We start from the raw sequence: 16,978 nt of genomic DNA, 5'->3' as shown, positions 1-16,978 counted from the left end.
CCTTCTATGGAACACCACAACTGCTTCCCTCTCTAAAAAGGCAGAGAAGCAAGGGAGAAGGGAAGAGACGGGCTTCGGATCACATGGAGTGTGAAGAGGACTTGCTCTTCTCTTCCACACTTTCCCCAACAGTCCTGAGCCCCCAGTTCAAACCAACAGCTACACTAAGAGCTGGAGGCACCTTTGGCGTCACCGAAAGCTTGCTGCCTGTCTCTGGCAGGATCTCTGCCTGGGAAGAGACAAGAGCAGAACCAGCACTGACAGTAAGGGAACCGGCTCACTCCGACCACAGGGAGCCCTCGAAGGGGTGTTTCCCAGGGTGTGGAGGAGGGGGAGGTGAGGGCACAAAATTGAAGAGAGCACCAAAAAACTCAGTCATCAGCATAAACAATGTTGTAATGCGGCATCTTAAAAATCGAAATTCATGCAAAAAATCCACAGCGAACCACAGGTCAAATTTTTAAATAAAGACAGGATCAGTATTACTGGTTTTTCCTCTTGCCCCCAGCACATACATTTACTTGTGTCCCAAAAAAGGCTGCAGAGTCGCTCAGCCGGGAGAGCAGTTGGTCACAGCCTGGGGACGGCGGCGCAAGGCGAGGGCAGGGGAGCACAGCACACTCACAGCCCAGCAATGCTGGTGAAAAACAGCCTTTTGCTGAGTAACGTGGAAATGGATCTGAAACATATGGATTAAATTTCTCCGAAAATAAACACAATTTTTAAAGGAAAGGAAAAGTACTTAGCCACAATGTTTGAGGTTTTCGTGAACCCAAACCTTTGGAAAACTAGCACACGAGTGAATTACTCAGTGCCTGTAACGCGGTCAGCTTTGAAATAGGGCTTGTCATAAACCACCGGTTTGTTTTTTAAAAAATTTCCTTTTTACCGTTTGCCCAAACCTGCCGTCCTCCTCACTCCTCTTGAGGTCCATTCCCATTGCTCCTTACAGGAAGGAGAACAGTTCTGTGCACTCCCTGTCACCTGAGGGGCTCTGGAGACCCAGGAATCAGTGGGCGCCTGAGGAGACCAAGCTGGGAATAGCTGCCCCCACCACACAGCAAGGACGAGAGCCCTGGGAAGAAGGCAGGTGCATGATGCACTGGACTAGGAGCTGGACAGATGCCCGAGATGCCATCCTGTACTGGCTCTGTACCCTCGGGCATCCGTGTCCACACTGCCCACCTGCAGACACCACTGCCCTCTCAGGGGAGTGGAGGCAAAGAGGGCACACAGCATGGTGAGAGCCAGCAGCAGCCACTGCATCCAAGTGGACAGTTAAGTCCACTGACCACCCCCCAGAGAGTCCCATGGGATCCAGGGAATCAGTGTCTGGTCAGGGCAACCTGGGAGCCAGCCTCTGTCCAGCCCTAGGAAGCAGGGACTAGCTGAATCCCCATCATCTGGGAGTCAAGTCCGCAGGTAAGGGTGTTCCAGTCTCCATGGCGATGGGGGCTGATGCCAAGACTTCTGGACGTAAGGCTAGATGTCCCCAGATAGCAAGGCTGCTGGTGGCCCACCAGCACTCCAGCCTTCCCTGACACCGCCCAGGTCAACAGGTTGTTGGTCTGGCAGGCAGAACGAGCCCCAGGCAACTGCAGATGCCCGTCCTGGGGAACCTCATGTGCCCCGGCCCCTCGTTGGGGTTCCTCACATATGCAGAGGAGTCCTTCCAGAAATGAAGTCCTCTCTAAATTCTCAACACTGAACACATCCTACTTTCGTCACCTTATATCAGTCATATGATCATGCTTGGAGAGCTGGCTCTGTGCCCAGAGGATTTCTTCAGATTCCTTTCTAAGGACTGGGACCACCCATCGGTGGGGGGGGGGGGGCTCTCTTTGGGCATTGTCCCATTCAGAGCATCAATTTCCTCCTTTCGGAGCAGCTTTATAAGAAGCACAGAGGGGTCACAACTTGAACTGAAACCTTCTGCCTCACCCTGGACCAGCAGAACTTTTCCACTCTTAAACACTTCTGGCTCACAATCCCTTCTCAAATGCCATGTTCAAAAACATCCTGCATTCAGATTTGGCTCCTTTACACCAATGAAAAGGGGTGCAAGATCCTGGATGGGATTTGTCAAGTCTTATACCCTGGAAATAAGCTATTTTTTTTTCTCTTGCCACTTCTTTATAGAATTTGAAAAGTCTTGGGAGATTAGACAAGATTGATTGACAGGCTGAAAACAAAAAGCCCATTTTGCAAGAAGCCCACAGCTCTATTTGCTTCCTCTAGGGGTCAGCCACAGCTTCAGGTTTCTGAACCAGCACCTGTCACATATGCGTCCCCACTGGTACCCATGCACCCACATGTGTCAGACTGTCACACACAGGATATTCTGGTTTCATGTCATTGAGAATCATTGACATGAAAACCAGCAAGACATGCAGAATATTAAGAAGACCTACCGAGATGAACCACAATAAAACCAAGATAATGTCATCATATGGCTGCCACAAGCAAAATGAAATTACTCAGGACAGACGTTTCCAGACTGTGCTCCTTGGGACCCTTAGAGTCCTGTGTGAAGTCCCCCTGGGGTCCTGAAGACAAAAACCAAGTCCCCACTCCCAGGCACAGCCAGTTTTCATCTGGTTTGTAAATGGAATTCATTGGAGGAAAAAAACTTTTTCATAGTTAAAGTAATTTTAAACTCCTGCTCTAGGAGATGAAAGGTCAGAGACCCATAGCTGCTCCAAAGGACGCTCTCTTCTGCCAGGAGCAGTGCAGGCTCTGGGAGGGTAAGGAGCTTGTGCACCTGAGGCAGGTGAGGAGCTTCACGCAGCCAAGAGGTTGCAGGAGCAAGAGGCTTAGGCCTGTCTGTGCTTCTGGATCTTTCCCCGTGGGCTTCTCCGTGAGTGGAACGCCTTCTGAACTCCACTCCCCACATCCCGCCTTTGCCCCACCAGAAAATTCCCGTAAATTCCTCTAATCCTTGCGGACTTTCTGCCCTCTTCTCAGGGAAGCTTCCTGGGATGTCCTCCGCTTCTCCTTCCCCTAGCAGACCCCTGCCGCCGTTGCTCCTGACCCGTCCATCCTGGCCCCGTGACACCGCACAGCAATCTCTCACTCAGATATTTGGGCCCCACACCAGACTCTTAGCTCTGCAGGGCAGGGACCACGGACACGACTCGGCCTCCCTCATGGCCAGCACAGACCCCGCATGTAGACAACCAAAGCCCCGTGCTCGCTTCCTTCTGTTTCTGGGTATGGCCACGGGTGACAGAATGTGACTGGGCTGACCAGAACGCATCTGCGATGACCAGCTCAGGCCCAGAGGGAGACCACAGGGAGGCAGTCAAGGAAGACAATTGAGATTTAAATTTCATTTTCAGGTTCAAAAAGAAAAGAAAAAAAAAAGGTTGTGATCTTTAGAGCCAAGTAGAGTTGTTTAAATGTAAACACGCCTTCTCGGTGTCTGGAACCAGAGTGAGATCAAATTCCCCGAGTGATCTCTTAATACCACCGAAATTACGCTCAAATGCCTCTGCCAGGCAGAGATAAAGTGCCATTTGCACGATGGTCTTTGCACTTAAAAGTAACTTGGTCCAGGAAACTTTGAAAAATTTATTATGACAGGAAAAAGGGGAAACTCAAAGGAGTTCAAGACATTTAGTCTACTGATAAGACAGCTTAGGAGCGATAATAATTATCTCCAAGAATTTAAAGGGTCGTTATAAGGTCATTAGGAGGATGCAGGCCAGCTGGGCCCCATCTACTCGGACATCAGAAAGTGACTTAAATTACACCAAAAAGAGTTGAGCTTGAATTGCAGAAAGCGGGCAACGACGGAGGCCCTGGCGACTCAAAGGGAGACCCACGGACCGGCAGCATCACCTGGGAGCTCATGGGAAATGCAGATGCTCAGGCCCCACCCCAGTTCTGCCCAATCAGAACATGCATTTTAACAAGCTCCCCCATGATTCATTTGCATATTCAAGTCTAAGAAGCTCAGTCCCACAGGCTGAGTACGTGCCTTACGGCCCCAAAGACCAGGACAACAGCATGAACTCCTGACCCCAGAGAAGGCCAAGCGGTGTGGCAGCCTCCTGGGGAAGGCTGAGGCCCTCCCCCCCCCGTGATGTCTAGAAACAGGAGTGGCAGTTGTCTGGCATGGATACTTGACATGCCAAGGGGACCGGCTTCTAGACGTGCCTCCCCGTAAGAGGAAATGCCTATGGTTGAGCTCCTCCACGGACAGCTGAGAGAAAGAATCCACGGGGTTCTCAACAGCAGTTGCCTTCTCAGAGCACTTTAAACCCAAGTTGTATCTAAATCTATCCTGTGGCTGCACTTGCAGAAGATTCAAAGATAAGGCAGCAGCAATTTCCCAGTGCAAGGAGCCGGTGTCCAGAGCCAGAGAAAGAAACCAGCTCTGAGCCAGCGCCAGGGGGAGGAAGGCCAGCCTGTGCCCCGGGGCTCGCGCACCTGCAGGGGTGGGAAGGGAAGGACAGCGTTGCGGTCCTGGAGCCAAGCTGAGCTCAGAGAGGGGCCCTGGAAAACAACAGGGGCAGGGAAGATTGGCAGCTCCTCTCCCTCTGGGTGGGGAAGTGTGTTTCCTGGCACCGAGGGGACTAAGCAGAGAGCAAATGTATATTTGATGACATTTCTCTGCGGGCAGCCTCCCTTCTGAAAAGCCAAGTTTGAACAAAGCCTGGCACCGGAGCGAACAGAGGAAGAAGACAGGATTGGGGAACCCCGCAGAGAGGCTGGGATGGCCCCTGGAGGGGTGGGCTGGGGCAAAGAGCTGCAGATATTAGTGAGAGTCACCATGAGAGTCCCCAAAGTCCCACCCAATGGAGCACGGTTTCCACGTGCCAGGCTCTTGAGAAAGGAGACCCAGGGCCCAGCCGAACAGCTGGCAACACAGTCAAGAGGAACTCAGCCGTGAGCAGTCTTGGTCCATACCAGCACCACCCCTGACCTCCTAGTAACCCGACCAGACACAGAAGAGTAAGGAAGTGATCTGTCCCCGTTCACTGTGGAAATGAAACCGAGTCACCTCCTTATAATGGTAAAAACCAAACCAAAGGAGAAACCGACACATTATTCTGAGGAGATCTAACATCTGGGTGATTGCCATCACGTGGGAAGAGGGGTGTAGCCTAGATGGCTCACGCATACGGGATCTTGTGGACGCCACCCATAAGCATCACTGTTCTTTTTAAGAACCTGACCCCCATGCTTGCATTTCTCATTTGAGCTACAACTACAAAGGCGAAAGGCAGTCATCCTATAAATTACGCTGCTCTGCTGACACCAAAGAAGGACGGAAAGGGGCCACTTAATCAGGGGCTTCAAAGGAGGATGAGGGGAACTGAATTCTCCTCTCTCGTCTGCCGGCCTTGCCCACTGAATGCCACACTTGCCACGGTATCTGTCCATCCCAGTGACACAGACAAGGCTGCGACAGACAGACCGCCACAGGCCCAGTGGAGGGCCCCTCTCCACCTCTCACACCAGCCCCTCCTCTCGCTCCCTGCACCCCAAGAGTGTTCTGTAGTTCAACAGATATCCTACCAGAAAGCCGTGTGTGCTGGAACCAGAACCTGCACGGGAGTCCCGAGCAGAACGCCAAGACGTCAAGGTCAGCCAGGTCCCCCTGCTCCGTTCACATCACCGGGTAGACGAAAGTCGCAGACAGACTCCCAGCATCTGCAGACGGCATCCTTGAGCTCCTCTCCTTTCAGACGGAGGGGGCCAAGATTACTTCTGATCTATTAAGGGGGGGGGAAAAAAAAGATGGGAAATCTTAGAGCACCAGAATGTGAAACTGGCGGAAACACACACACACACACTTTTTAGGAAAAGAAAATCTGACTGTAAGATTGGGCCCATTATAACTCCATTATCCAGACTTCTGTTTTCTGTCACACATTAGCGATTTCTACCAGACAGAAGCCCGAATGAGGAGCTGGAAGGAATCTTCAGATCCAGCCGAGACCAAGCAAGTGGCCAGTGCTCCAGAAAGAGCGAGTGTCTTGGTCAGGATCTCGCAGCTAAGCGAGGCTCAGACATGAAGGAATGTGCCCCCCGCGTGGTAGGGACCACTCAGGGGGCTCTGTGACAAGGTGCTCCCCAGTGCAGTAAACCCTCACTGCCCCCTGCAGTGATCCAGAAACAGGGCCACAAGGCCACTCGCCATCAACACCCAAGAGGACTTCACCCCCAGCAAGACAAGGGGGCCCCTTCTGAGCGCCTGCGTTCTCTTTAGAGAAAGATCAGGAAGAATCGGTGATCTGAACCAGAGGGCTGTGATAGTATTTTGAAAATGACTTACTTCATCTTTCCTCCAAGTGGCAGGGGTGGGAAAAAACACACGACTGATTCATCTCACACAAAGATTCTTCCATTTATCTTTGGATAAGGTTTTCTTTTTTTGTTTTGTTTTGTTTTTTTTGGCATTGCGGTCAGCTTCAGCACCTTCCTCAGTTCCACCAATGAGTTCTCGAACATGAAAATAAAGTGGAGATGGAGTCCCTACGAAACAAATACTGGGTTAGGGGAGAGAGCAGAGGGCTGGGAGCACAACTCAAAAGAAACACACAACGGTCTTGAAAATACACCTGTAATCGTTCCCCTTTTAAGAGCTTTCTCTGGGCTCAGCTCTGGGCTGAGCGTTCTACCTGGCACTACCTAATTCTCATCTGCGTCTGCAACGTAGATTTTTTTGGTCCCCACTTTACAGGCAACTTTTGACAAGTCACACACACTGTCTCCCCCCCCCCCCAAAAAAAGATGATTGTTTTTACTCTCCATGGAACTTCATCGATCACAGACAAAAGACCCTCCGAATCTCTCGCAATTTTAAAGTGAAGAAAGATACACACTCCTGTGTACGTGGAGGTGAAAACAAGGAGAGCTCCAGCCAATGCCGTTTCTGAGCAGAAGAGGCAGATGTTTGTTTTCACGGAGGAACCCCTGCGGGTTCTCTCCACACGGTTTCCAAGCAACTAACTTGAAAATTCATCTCCTGGGCTAACGAGGAGGAACTGGAAGCCTCCTTACGAGTGTTATGCACCTCGGAGAAAAAGATGAGGATCAGAAAACAGCATTCTTGCTTTCGCAATTGCCTCCCAACACATTCTCCATGAACCTGTTCTGTTAGATTCTTCTCCACTCTGTCACTGTAACTGTGGAACAGATAGATGCTCCCCATATCGTATTTACTAGATAATTCAAGAAAACAGAACATGACCACGCGCCGGGCTCAGAGAGCAGCCCGAGGGGTCCCTAATTAAGTCCGGCGCTCTCTCACCGCCTCAGTCGGATGTTCAGCGTGGCACGTTTATAAAACCTTTGAGGGGTCCCGCGGTGCCACTGAAAAGCCAGGGGAGTCCCCCGCGGCACCAGACCGGAGGTCCCGTCCAGAGCCCAGCGGCAGGCTGACCTAGGACCGGCCACAAACCACCGGCTCCCTTCAACCTCCCGAGCGGCTCATGCCCCTCGGGGCAGGACACCGAGAGCTCCCGCAGCCCAGCTTCCCTCTCCTGCTGCCCTGCGCCCCGACGCCGAGTCTGGGAGCCAAGCGGCGACTTCCCCAGACCCGGGGCCACACAGCCGGCGTGGAGGAAGCGGCTGGGAGCTGTCCATGGTGGCGCCGCGCCTGGGCACCCAGAGCCGCGGCTCCCCGCCCCCGGGCGCGCCCGGCATCTCGCTCCAGACCGCCGGAATGGAGAGACTGGCTCCAGGGCTCACCGTCTCCGGGACGGGGCTGCAGCCAGGCACTGGCTCACACATCAAAAGGTTACTTTGAAAAGGGAGTTCTCACCTGTGGGCAGCGTTGGCTGCACGGAGCAGGACTCGGGACCTCAAACCAGGTTGCTGGAGGCGCGCCCGGGACGGCCGGCGTGTTGGACCCTCGCGGAACGGCGGTGGGCGCCGAGGGTGAGTCTGTGGCCAGGACCTCGGACTCCCTGATCTCCTTCCTCAGCAGCACATGCGTCCCGCCGGGGCCGTTCCAGAAAGTCTCTGGCGAGCTGGAGACCTGGCCTGGGCCCTGGCCTGCGCTCCGCCAGGTCCCTGCCTTTCCTCCCAACCTAATTTGACCCTTCCTGGAGCAGACGGCCCTTGCCAGGGATCACCAAACCCTCTTCCAGCGATGCCACGTCTGGAATCTCAGTCTGAACATCAGCAGGGGCCCCCATGTCATCTAACACTCTGTTGCCTCCACCCGGTCCCGTGCCAGCGCCACGCTGGGTGCCTAGCGCTGTCCGGGAGCGCGCGAGCGAGGTGACAGCGGGAGGCGGAGGGGAAAACCAGAAGGCGGACCGCGCTGAGGACCGAGCAGCTGGGCGCAGACCTGTTGCTAGGCGCACGCCCACTAGTGCACAGCGTGAGCCGGCTCCCTGTCGACTGGACTCCGGGACCCGACCCTCGGAGCAGTCCCTCCTCGGAGAGACACCGTCCTGGGTGCAAGACCCCTGAGCCATTCAGACGGGAGGACTCTACGGAAAGCAGCGATCTGCCCCCCGCCGCATGCGCTCCGGGCACACCGGCGCCCCCCGGCACCTGCCGCTTGCAAAGGGACACACGTTCTCAGAGAAATCTCACAGGGGACAGTGACAGGGGCGTGTGCCCATCAACAGACTTGTGGACAGACAGACAGACGAACTGCACAGCACAGAGTGGACAGACAAACAGAAGCCAATGACGGTACCGTTTTCCCTGTGACGCGTGGAGGCGCCGGACCCCGGTTTTCCTCTTCTCTCTGAGGCTCGGGCTGTCAGCGCAGCCCTGGCGCGCCGGGCCGGCCCTCTTACCTCCCGGTGGGCAGCCGAGACAGTGCCGCGCCTCGCGGGCCAGGAGCGCAGCGGCCGGAGCTGTCTGGGAGCACACGGACGGGCCCGGGAGCTCCCGGGACGCGGGCAAGCGCAGTGGTAGTTCGCTGGGGAAAGCGGGGTTCAGCGCAGCCCCGCCGGTCCAGGCACAGCCGCCGACGCCGCCCGCCGCTTGCGCCCGCTCGCCCCGCGCTGCGCTGTGCTCTCCCCGCGCGCCTCCCGGCCTGCCCGAGTGGTGGCTTTTATAGCAGCGGCGGCCGCAGCGGGCAGCGCCGGTCTGGCTCCTCCCCGGGGCCCCTGACGCCCGCGCCACCGGCCCGCCCCCCGCCGATGCTCCCCCCGCGCCCCGGCCGGACCCGGGCGGGCTCTGGCGGCCGCTCTGGGAGACGCAGACCCGAGCCCGTGGAGCCAGGCGCGCAGAACCCGGGCCGCAGCCGCCAGGGGAGGGCGCTGGAGCCCAGGACTGCGGCGCGGCGCCCGGGGCGCGTTCTGGGGCGCGGAGAGGACAGGGTCGCCGTGCGCGCGCGTACAGCCCCACTCGCGCCTGGTGGCTGCCCGGAAGGAGGGGAGGCCATAGAGGAGAGGGAAGGTCCCGCGGCTGCCGCAGCATCGCCGCCGGCCGGGATTCAGGGCTATGAAGTCTCAGAATCTTTTTTTTTTTTTACTTATACGAAAAGGGTGGCCTTAGAAAGATATTCTGGGGGCCGGCCCGGTGGCCAAGTGGTTAAGTTCGCGCTCTCCGCTTCGGAGGTCCAGGGTTTTGCCAATTCGGATCCTGGACGCGGACAGGGCACCGTTCATCAAGCCACGCTGAGGTGGCATCCCACATGCCACAACTAGAAGGACCCACAACTAAAATATACGACTATGTACTGGGGGGCTTTGGGGAGAAGAAGAAGAAAAAAGAGAGAGAAGATTGGCAATAGATGGTAGCTCAGGTGCCAATCTTTAAAAAAAAAAAAAGGAGAGAGAAAGAAAGAGATTCTGGTATAGGAACCTAGCAGTCCCTCCAAGGTGAAAATGCGTGGGCCTTCCGTCAAGGAGACCGTCCTTTGAAACCAGAGTCAGACGCACCAGTTATGTGGCTGTGGACCAGGATTTTCACCTCTCTGGGCATCAGCTTCCTCACCAGGAAAATGGGTTCTATGACGCTTCCTGGCCAGACTGGCAGGAGGACTTAAATGAGGTCCCAGTAGCATGGGTACCTAGCGCATAGTAGGTGTTCAGTAGGTTGGACTTCTTCCAGGATGGGGGAGAGTCTGTTCCTCTTTAACTGGACAGACCGTCGTCCTCCAGGGTCAAAGCAAGAAGGTGTGACCGCTCTAGATACCCCCCTGCCAGAGGACATAGGACTAGTGTTAGAAAGAGCCCGTGACAGGGCCCTAAGGCACCTGCAGTGTCCTCTCAACTCTGCCACTACCTGGCTGTGTGACTAGGGCCACCTCCTCCCCACTCTGAGTCTCTGTTGTTTGTAAAATGAAGTCCACCCTTTTCACTTTTTTGGAACTTACAACTCAGCCTGGCCATCCGGTTAACTGGAGCCCTCCTGGAATTTAGGGTTCTTCCTTCCTTCCGGCCAGCACCCTGGAAGAGGAGAACTAGCCCTGCGGGGAGGGGCCCCATTCTAGGCAGCACAAACCAGCTCCACGAATCTACGCTGGGCTTTGGGGCCAAGCTATGGTCAGACAGAAGCCGATGGAGTCTGTGTCCTGTCTTCCGAGCTGGGACAGAAGCCTTCACCTGCATAAATTAGGGAAGCCCCGAATGTCCTCTCCGGGCCTCTCCCGGAAAGCTGGGCTTCACCCTGGCTGCAGTCATCGGGGTCCTCAGCCCGCCCTTGACTTCTCAGGAGGTAACGAGCTGGGTCCTGGGGCAGGCCTTCATCCTTAGGTTTCCTCTCCAGCAAATTTAGATGGAACCCACCCAAGTGCCCCCTCCTCATACCACAATTCCTGCTTCCTTTCCTCCCCAAGTTGGAGCCCTGACCCCAGGACCCACAAACACTTGGAGGATGCTGAGCATCTGGCCCAAAGGGAGAAAGGTCGGCCTTGAATCAGCCTTGCTTAGAGCAACAAGAACCACACGTGGGATTTCCCCTCTCCCATCACGAGAGAGCAGATCCGAGGCCTGCGGGCGCAGCTCTCCCGGGAGAGGCCGGCTCCACAGGTGTCGGTCGGAGAGATGAAAAGTGAAGGGAGACTCGTCTGGTGATGGGCTCTGAGAAGCACTTAGTCACGTTCTCTCGAAGCGCAGAAATGCCCTGCACATTCCTCTGGTGTCCAGTTTGCTTTATCACAGACCGATGCCCTGGGGAGAGAGCAAGGCTGATGACTTACAGACAGGCTCCAAGCCTGAAACCAGATTCTTCAGCCGATGGGTGGTTCAGCTCTTCCACCCAACACTCGGTCATGGACGGGGCATGCCAGGTGATTCTGTTTTGGACAAATGCTGGCAACATTCCTCTGCTGGAATTACTACCCACACATCCCTCAATCCTGGGTCTTGCCCGTATAAACGAAGACACAGGGGTTGGTCAAGAAAGGCTGTGTTGGTTTTCTGGTCCTTGTCAGAATCCCTCAGCAGAGAGGCAATGCTTTTAACTGGCATGACCCCACCCAGAGAGCCTGATGGGCACCTGCCTCCAGCTGGCCTTCCTGAGGTGAGAGGCACCCCTCAACCTCGTCCTCGTGCAGTAGCAGGCCACTCCCAGGGCTCCATCCTCCGAGCCCGCAGACCTGCTCTTCCCGGGAAAACAGCAGGCAAACCTGGGGAGAGGGGGAGCGGGATGCAGCTGGGGTAAGCTGGACTTCAAGGCTTCCAGCAGATCCCACAAAAAAATAAAACTTCACGCATCCCACTCCTAGGAGGCGAGGCTCGGGAATAACGGGCATATTTAAATTCCACCAACAGGGGTCGCCCTTGGACGCGGAGCCTGAAGCTGGCCTCAGAAAAGGGGGACATTCCCAGCCCGGGCCGGGGGCAGATCTCCAGGACTAACAGCTGCTCTTCCTGTTTTGCTCCGTGCAGATGAGGCTCCCCACCGAGAAGAGACGAGCCCTCGGTTTTTCTGGTGAGTGGAGGTCTGCCTTGGAATTTAGGACGAGAAGTCCTAGAACGCTGGCCAACCGCTTAGGAGTTCTGAAAACGGATTTCTACACCTTCCCCTCCAAGCTCATCTTGACCACAGAGAAAGAACATCCTTTCCTGTGTTTTCTAAAATACATGTAACCTTGTGCGTGTGTACGTGATGTTTTCATATCACATATTTCTTTTTCCTAAATGCAAAAGTCATATGTGTTCCTTGGGGGGAAAAAAACACCCTTTGAAAATTCAGAAAATTAACAAAGGAGAAATCGCCTAACTGCAAATGTAATGTATGTACATTACAAAAAGCTTGAAAAATAGAGAAAAGCACAAAGGAAAAATATCACTTCCACTCAAAGATCATCTCTGTTAACTTGCAGTATATGGCCAGTTATTTTCCACGTATAAGTTACACAGATAGATGCACAGATATGTCCATGTATGTGAGTATTCCATCAGGACCTCAAAGTTTAGCTCAGAACCCTTCTCCTCCTCTGGACTGTACATTTCGGAGAGCAGGGCGGAGCCTCTCAATTCCCTCGCTCACCGGCAGTGACTCCCGCACTGTCCAGAGAGAGTCAGCGTGTAGTGGGCATTCACATTATGGATGAATGGATACATGGATGAGCATTTTTAATTAAAATAATATACTTCTACACACAGTCCATGGAAAAAGAAACGCAAATGGTTCATAAACATTTGAAAAGAGGCTCAACTTTGCACATCAACAGAGAAATGCAAATTAAACTTACACTGAAATACCTGTCAGATGGGCAGAAATCTGAAAGCTTGAGGGTACCACCTGGTGGCTGTCGGGGGATGGGGTGAGGGTGGAGAAGAGATTCGTGCCTCATACGCTGCTGATGGAAGCTTAAACTGGTACAACTTCGGAGGGCAGTTTGCCAAGACTTATGAAAATGTACATAACATTCGACTCAGCAATTCCTCTTCCAGGAACTTATCCTATAAATATATTTGAACAATGTGTGCAATGACGTTATATGCTCCACCCCTATTTGTAATGGTATAAAATTGGAAACAGCCTAAATGCCTAGTAATAGGGCTAATTAATTTATGTTACATCCACACAATGGCATACTATGCAGCTATTTTTTAAAAAAAAAAAAGAATAAGGATAAATTTTCTGTACTAAAATGAAAACTTAAAGTGTAAAGCCATGTATATAGCAAGGTACCATTTGTCAAAAATGGAAAGGAAAAAGATGTATATTTGGGTCTACTTACAGATGCATAAGAAATAACCCAGAATGATACACAAGAAACTCATAATGTGGTTTCCTTTGCTGGTGATGGTTTCAGTGGGGAAGTAGGAAGACGGAAGGTAGGACTAGGAAAGAGACTTCTCCTTGTATACCTTTTGGTACCTTTTCATTTTTGAACCAGATAAATGTACTACCTAGGAAAAAAGTGAAAATTTTTAAATGGCAAAAATGTATAAGCCTTTTTTCATGTAATAATATACTATAAACCTTTCCTTCAACAAATCTCCTTCAACATTATTTTTAATGTATACCATTTCCTAATATGGACATAATTTATGCGATCCATTCCCTATTACGGTCATTCAGTATTCTAAATAACGCTGTGATTTTGAACATCTTTGCACTTCTCTCTCATTATTTCTTTGGGATACATTCAAGTTTGCAACAACTTAAAGCTAAGTTACCCTCTAGGAAATTTGGCCCACGCTCCACTCCAGCGTTCCACACAGGAGAGGGGCCTGTTTACCTGAATCTTCTCTAACACCTGCTGTTTTCTTTTTTTAACCCATTGCCAATTCGGTGGAAAAATATTGTGTTTCATTGTAGTTTTAGGGTTTTATTATATTTTATTGAGTTTATGATAGTTTACAAGCTTGTAAAATTTCAGCTGTACATTATTGTTTGTTAGTCATGTTGTAGGTGCACCCCTTCACCCTTTGTGCCCCCCCCCCCCCCCCCCCCCCCCCCCCCGCTTTTCCCCTGGTAACCACTATTCTGTTCTCTTTGTCTACATGTTTAACTTCCACATATGAGTGGAGTCATACAGAGATTGTCTTTCTCTATCTGGCTTTTTTCACTTAACATAATTCCCTCAAGGTCCATCCATGTTGTTGTGAATGGGACGATTTTATCCTTTTTTATGGCTGAGTAGTATTCCATTGTATAAACATACCGTATCTTCTTTATCCATTCATCAGTTGTTGGGCACTTGGGTTGCTTCCACGTCTTGGCTATTGTGAATAATGCTGCAGTGAACATAGGGGTGCATGGGACTTTTGGAATTGCTGATTTCAGGTTCTTAGGATAGATACCCAGTAGTGGGATGGCTGGGTCATATGGTATTTCTATTTTTAATTTTACGAGAAATCTCCATACTGTTCTCCATAGTGGCTGCACCAGTTTGCATTCCCACCAGCAGTGTATGAGGGTTCTTTTTTCTCCACACCCTCTCCAGCATTTGTTACTTTTTGTTTTGGTTATTTTTGCCATTCTAATGGGTGTAAGGTGATATCTTAGTGTAGTTTTGATTTGCATTTCCCTGATGATCAGTGATGATGAACATCTTTCCATGTGCCTATTGGCCATCCATATATCTTCTTTGGAGAAATGTCTGTTCATGTCTCGTGCCCATTTTTCTGTAGTTTTAGTTTTTATTGCTTTTGTTACCAGCCCAGTTAAACACTTTGATGTGAACATTCGTGGTCCTTCCTTTGGAAATTGTCTGCTCATGGAAGAGGATGGATCACGGGCTGAGCACATCAAGTATTTGTGACCTTAGTAGATGCTCCCAAAGAAATGCTGCCAGGGCCGCTCTAAACTGCCTCGATGTGAGACAGTGTCCTGACATGTCAAAGAAGCATCATGCATTTCTCCAAAGAAGATATTCAAGTGGCCAAGAAACAAATGACAAGATGCTCAACATCACTAATCACTAGGGAAATGCAGATCAAAACCACAATAAAATATCACTTCACACCCATTAGGATAGCCACTATTAAAAAAAAAACAAAAACAGAAAATAACAAGTGTTGATGAGGATGTGGAGAGGTTGCACACTGTTGGTGAGAGGGTGAAATGATGCCGGCACTGTGGAGAACAATATGGCATTCTTCAAAAAATTTAAAATAGAACTACCAGATGATCCAGCAATCCCACATCTGGGTGCCTACCCAAAGGAGTCGAAAGCAGAGGGTTGAAGAGAATTCCAGGACCCGCTGCAGTAATTCTGTCCCCTCCCTTTCCCCACCCTCCCCCTCAGAATGTGTGGCCCATCCCATCTTGGGGAATCCTAGACTGGATATCAACCAGGGAGGCTCCCAGATTTATGATACTGTGTTTGTAGCAGATGACAAGTTGGCAAATGAACTCTTCTGCCCCAGGAATGAGCCACATCAATAAATACATAGTTTAAGCACTGGGTGATGTCAGATCACTCTGTTTCTAAGATAAACCATTCTGCTGACAGGACACACTTGTCAGTTTGTCCTGCTACATCCTGGGGTGGAGGCGCTCACTGTAAAGGCATGGAAGAGAAATGAAAACACTTACTGTGTTTCTGAAGATAAAAAAGTTTTACAAAGAAAACTATTACTAAAAAAAAAAAATCCAAGGAATATTATTATACACAAAAGCCATTGTTATGCATGATACTGAGCCTGGAACGAATAAAGACTCACACTGAATGAAGGGTGCCGTGAACCCGTACATCCCCAAGAGGCTTTTCCTGATGCGTTAGTGTGCAAATTCTCTCAGTCAAGAACGAAATACTCTATTTCTACAGGAAATAATAGCTGGTGTTTACTGAGAGCTCAGTACATTCTGGGCTCACACAATCCTCACATTAGTACTTTGAGGTAAGTACTAAATCATCCTTATTTTACAGGTGAAGAAACTGAGGCACAGAGAGGTTGAATAGTGTCCCTGGGACACACAGGTAGTAGCCAGAGGAGCTGAAATTCAGGCTCAGGCACGTGGACTCACAGACGCCTGTTGAACCATCGCACCCCAGTCCCCTCAAAGGCCTGCATCGGATTCCCTTCAGCACTTTCTCAGCGTGTTTCCTGTTTCCTTTATAACACTCATTGTGACCTAATTTTTTTTATTTGTTTGCCTGTTTATCGTCTGCTTCCCCTCCTAGAATATAAGCTCCAAGAGGACAGGGGCTTTCTCCATCCCCTGCTGCTTCCCCAGCACACAGCAGAGCGTTCGGGGTCATAAACATTTGTGGAAGGAAGGATGGAAGGATAGAAGGAAGGAACTCTGTATATATCAGATGATAAATGAGATGTGATTAAAAGAATGTCTATTATATTTTACTTTTTCTATTGGCCACTAATTATGCACCGAATGGTCCTGTTTTTTAAGGAAAAGCCCACTGTGCCTTGCACTGGCAGGAACAGAGGTCGTCTTTAAGGAGCCAGCATGCAGTACAGGGAGTGAAGTGCGGCCCACTTACCACAACCTGGCCTTGGGGACATCCTTCTTCAGGTGACTCTGAGAACGTGGGGGCACTGGCCCGGCTCCCTGTGGGAGTCCCCAGGTGCCTTGCTAGTTAGGGACGGTCCGTCAAGCAGGTCATCGAGGAGCGCGGTTAGTGAAGTGGGAGAGGAGGGGAGTGACCCTCACATTTTCACTTTCCATCCTCCTGTACTGTTTTAGTTTTTCCCTCCATGAGCATGTGTTATTTTTGGAATGAAACACAAGCAAAAAACAACATTAAAAGAAGAATTTATAAGATGAGGAATGGCAACCTCTGGCCTGTGGGCCCCGCCTGGCCCACCGCCTGTTTCTGGAAGTCAGGTCTCGTGGCAACACTGCCACGTTCCTCCGTCACGGGCCATCCATCCTTACACACTGCACCAGCGGCAGAGCTGAGCACGGAGACCGCACGGCCTACAAACCACAGCTGTTTATTAACTGACCCTTTATAGAAAACATTTTCTGACCCTTGGTCTAAAAATCATTTATTATAAATTCCTTACAGGATTTTCCTCCCACAAAAACAAGGCCCTTGGGGCCGGCCCAGTGGGGCAGCAGTTAAGTGCGCACGTTCCGCTTGGGCAGCCCAGGGTTCGCCGGTTTGGATCCCAGGTGTGGACATGGCACCGAT

The 16,978-nt window shown here is 51.5% G+C and overlaps 1 protein-coding gene across 6 annotated transcripts in view; it reads right to left on the bottom strand.

Moving 5' to 3' along the window:
• The window catches only part of CEMIP (cell migration inducing hyaluronidase 1), a 144,295-nt gene extending 135,321 nt beyond the window's left edge, over positions 1-8,974 (bottom strand). For 2 of the 6 annotated variants that reach the window (XM_046653314.1, XM_046653321.1), the window contains exons 1-3: positions 7,775-8,974; positions 6,284-6,483; positions 5,524-5,720 (exon numbers count right to left, since the gene is read on the bottom strand). The gene's annotated coding sequence lies outside the window, so the exon portion shown is untranslated. Of the gene's footprint in view, positions 1-5,523; positions 5,721-6,283; positions 6,574-6,833; positions 6,980-7,774 lie in introns of those variants that run through there. The other 4 variants (XM_046653315.1, XM_046653316.1, XM_046653322.1 and 1 more) reach the window with 4 other exon arrangements.
• Positions 8,975-16,978: the final 8,004 nt, after the last annotated feature.

The sequence above is a fragment of the Equus quagga genome, chromosome 2 (assembly GCF_021613505.1).
Source record: "Equus quagga isolate Etosha38 chromosome 2, UCLA_HA_Equagga_1.0, whole genome shotgun sequence".
Lineage (NCBI taxonomy): Eukaryota > Metazoa > Chordata > Mammalia > Perissodactyla > Equidae > Equus > Equus quagga.
Note: the sequence above shows the minus strand (reverse complement) of the source record. Positions and strands in the feature narration are given on the sequence as shown.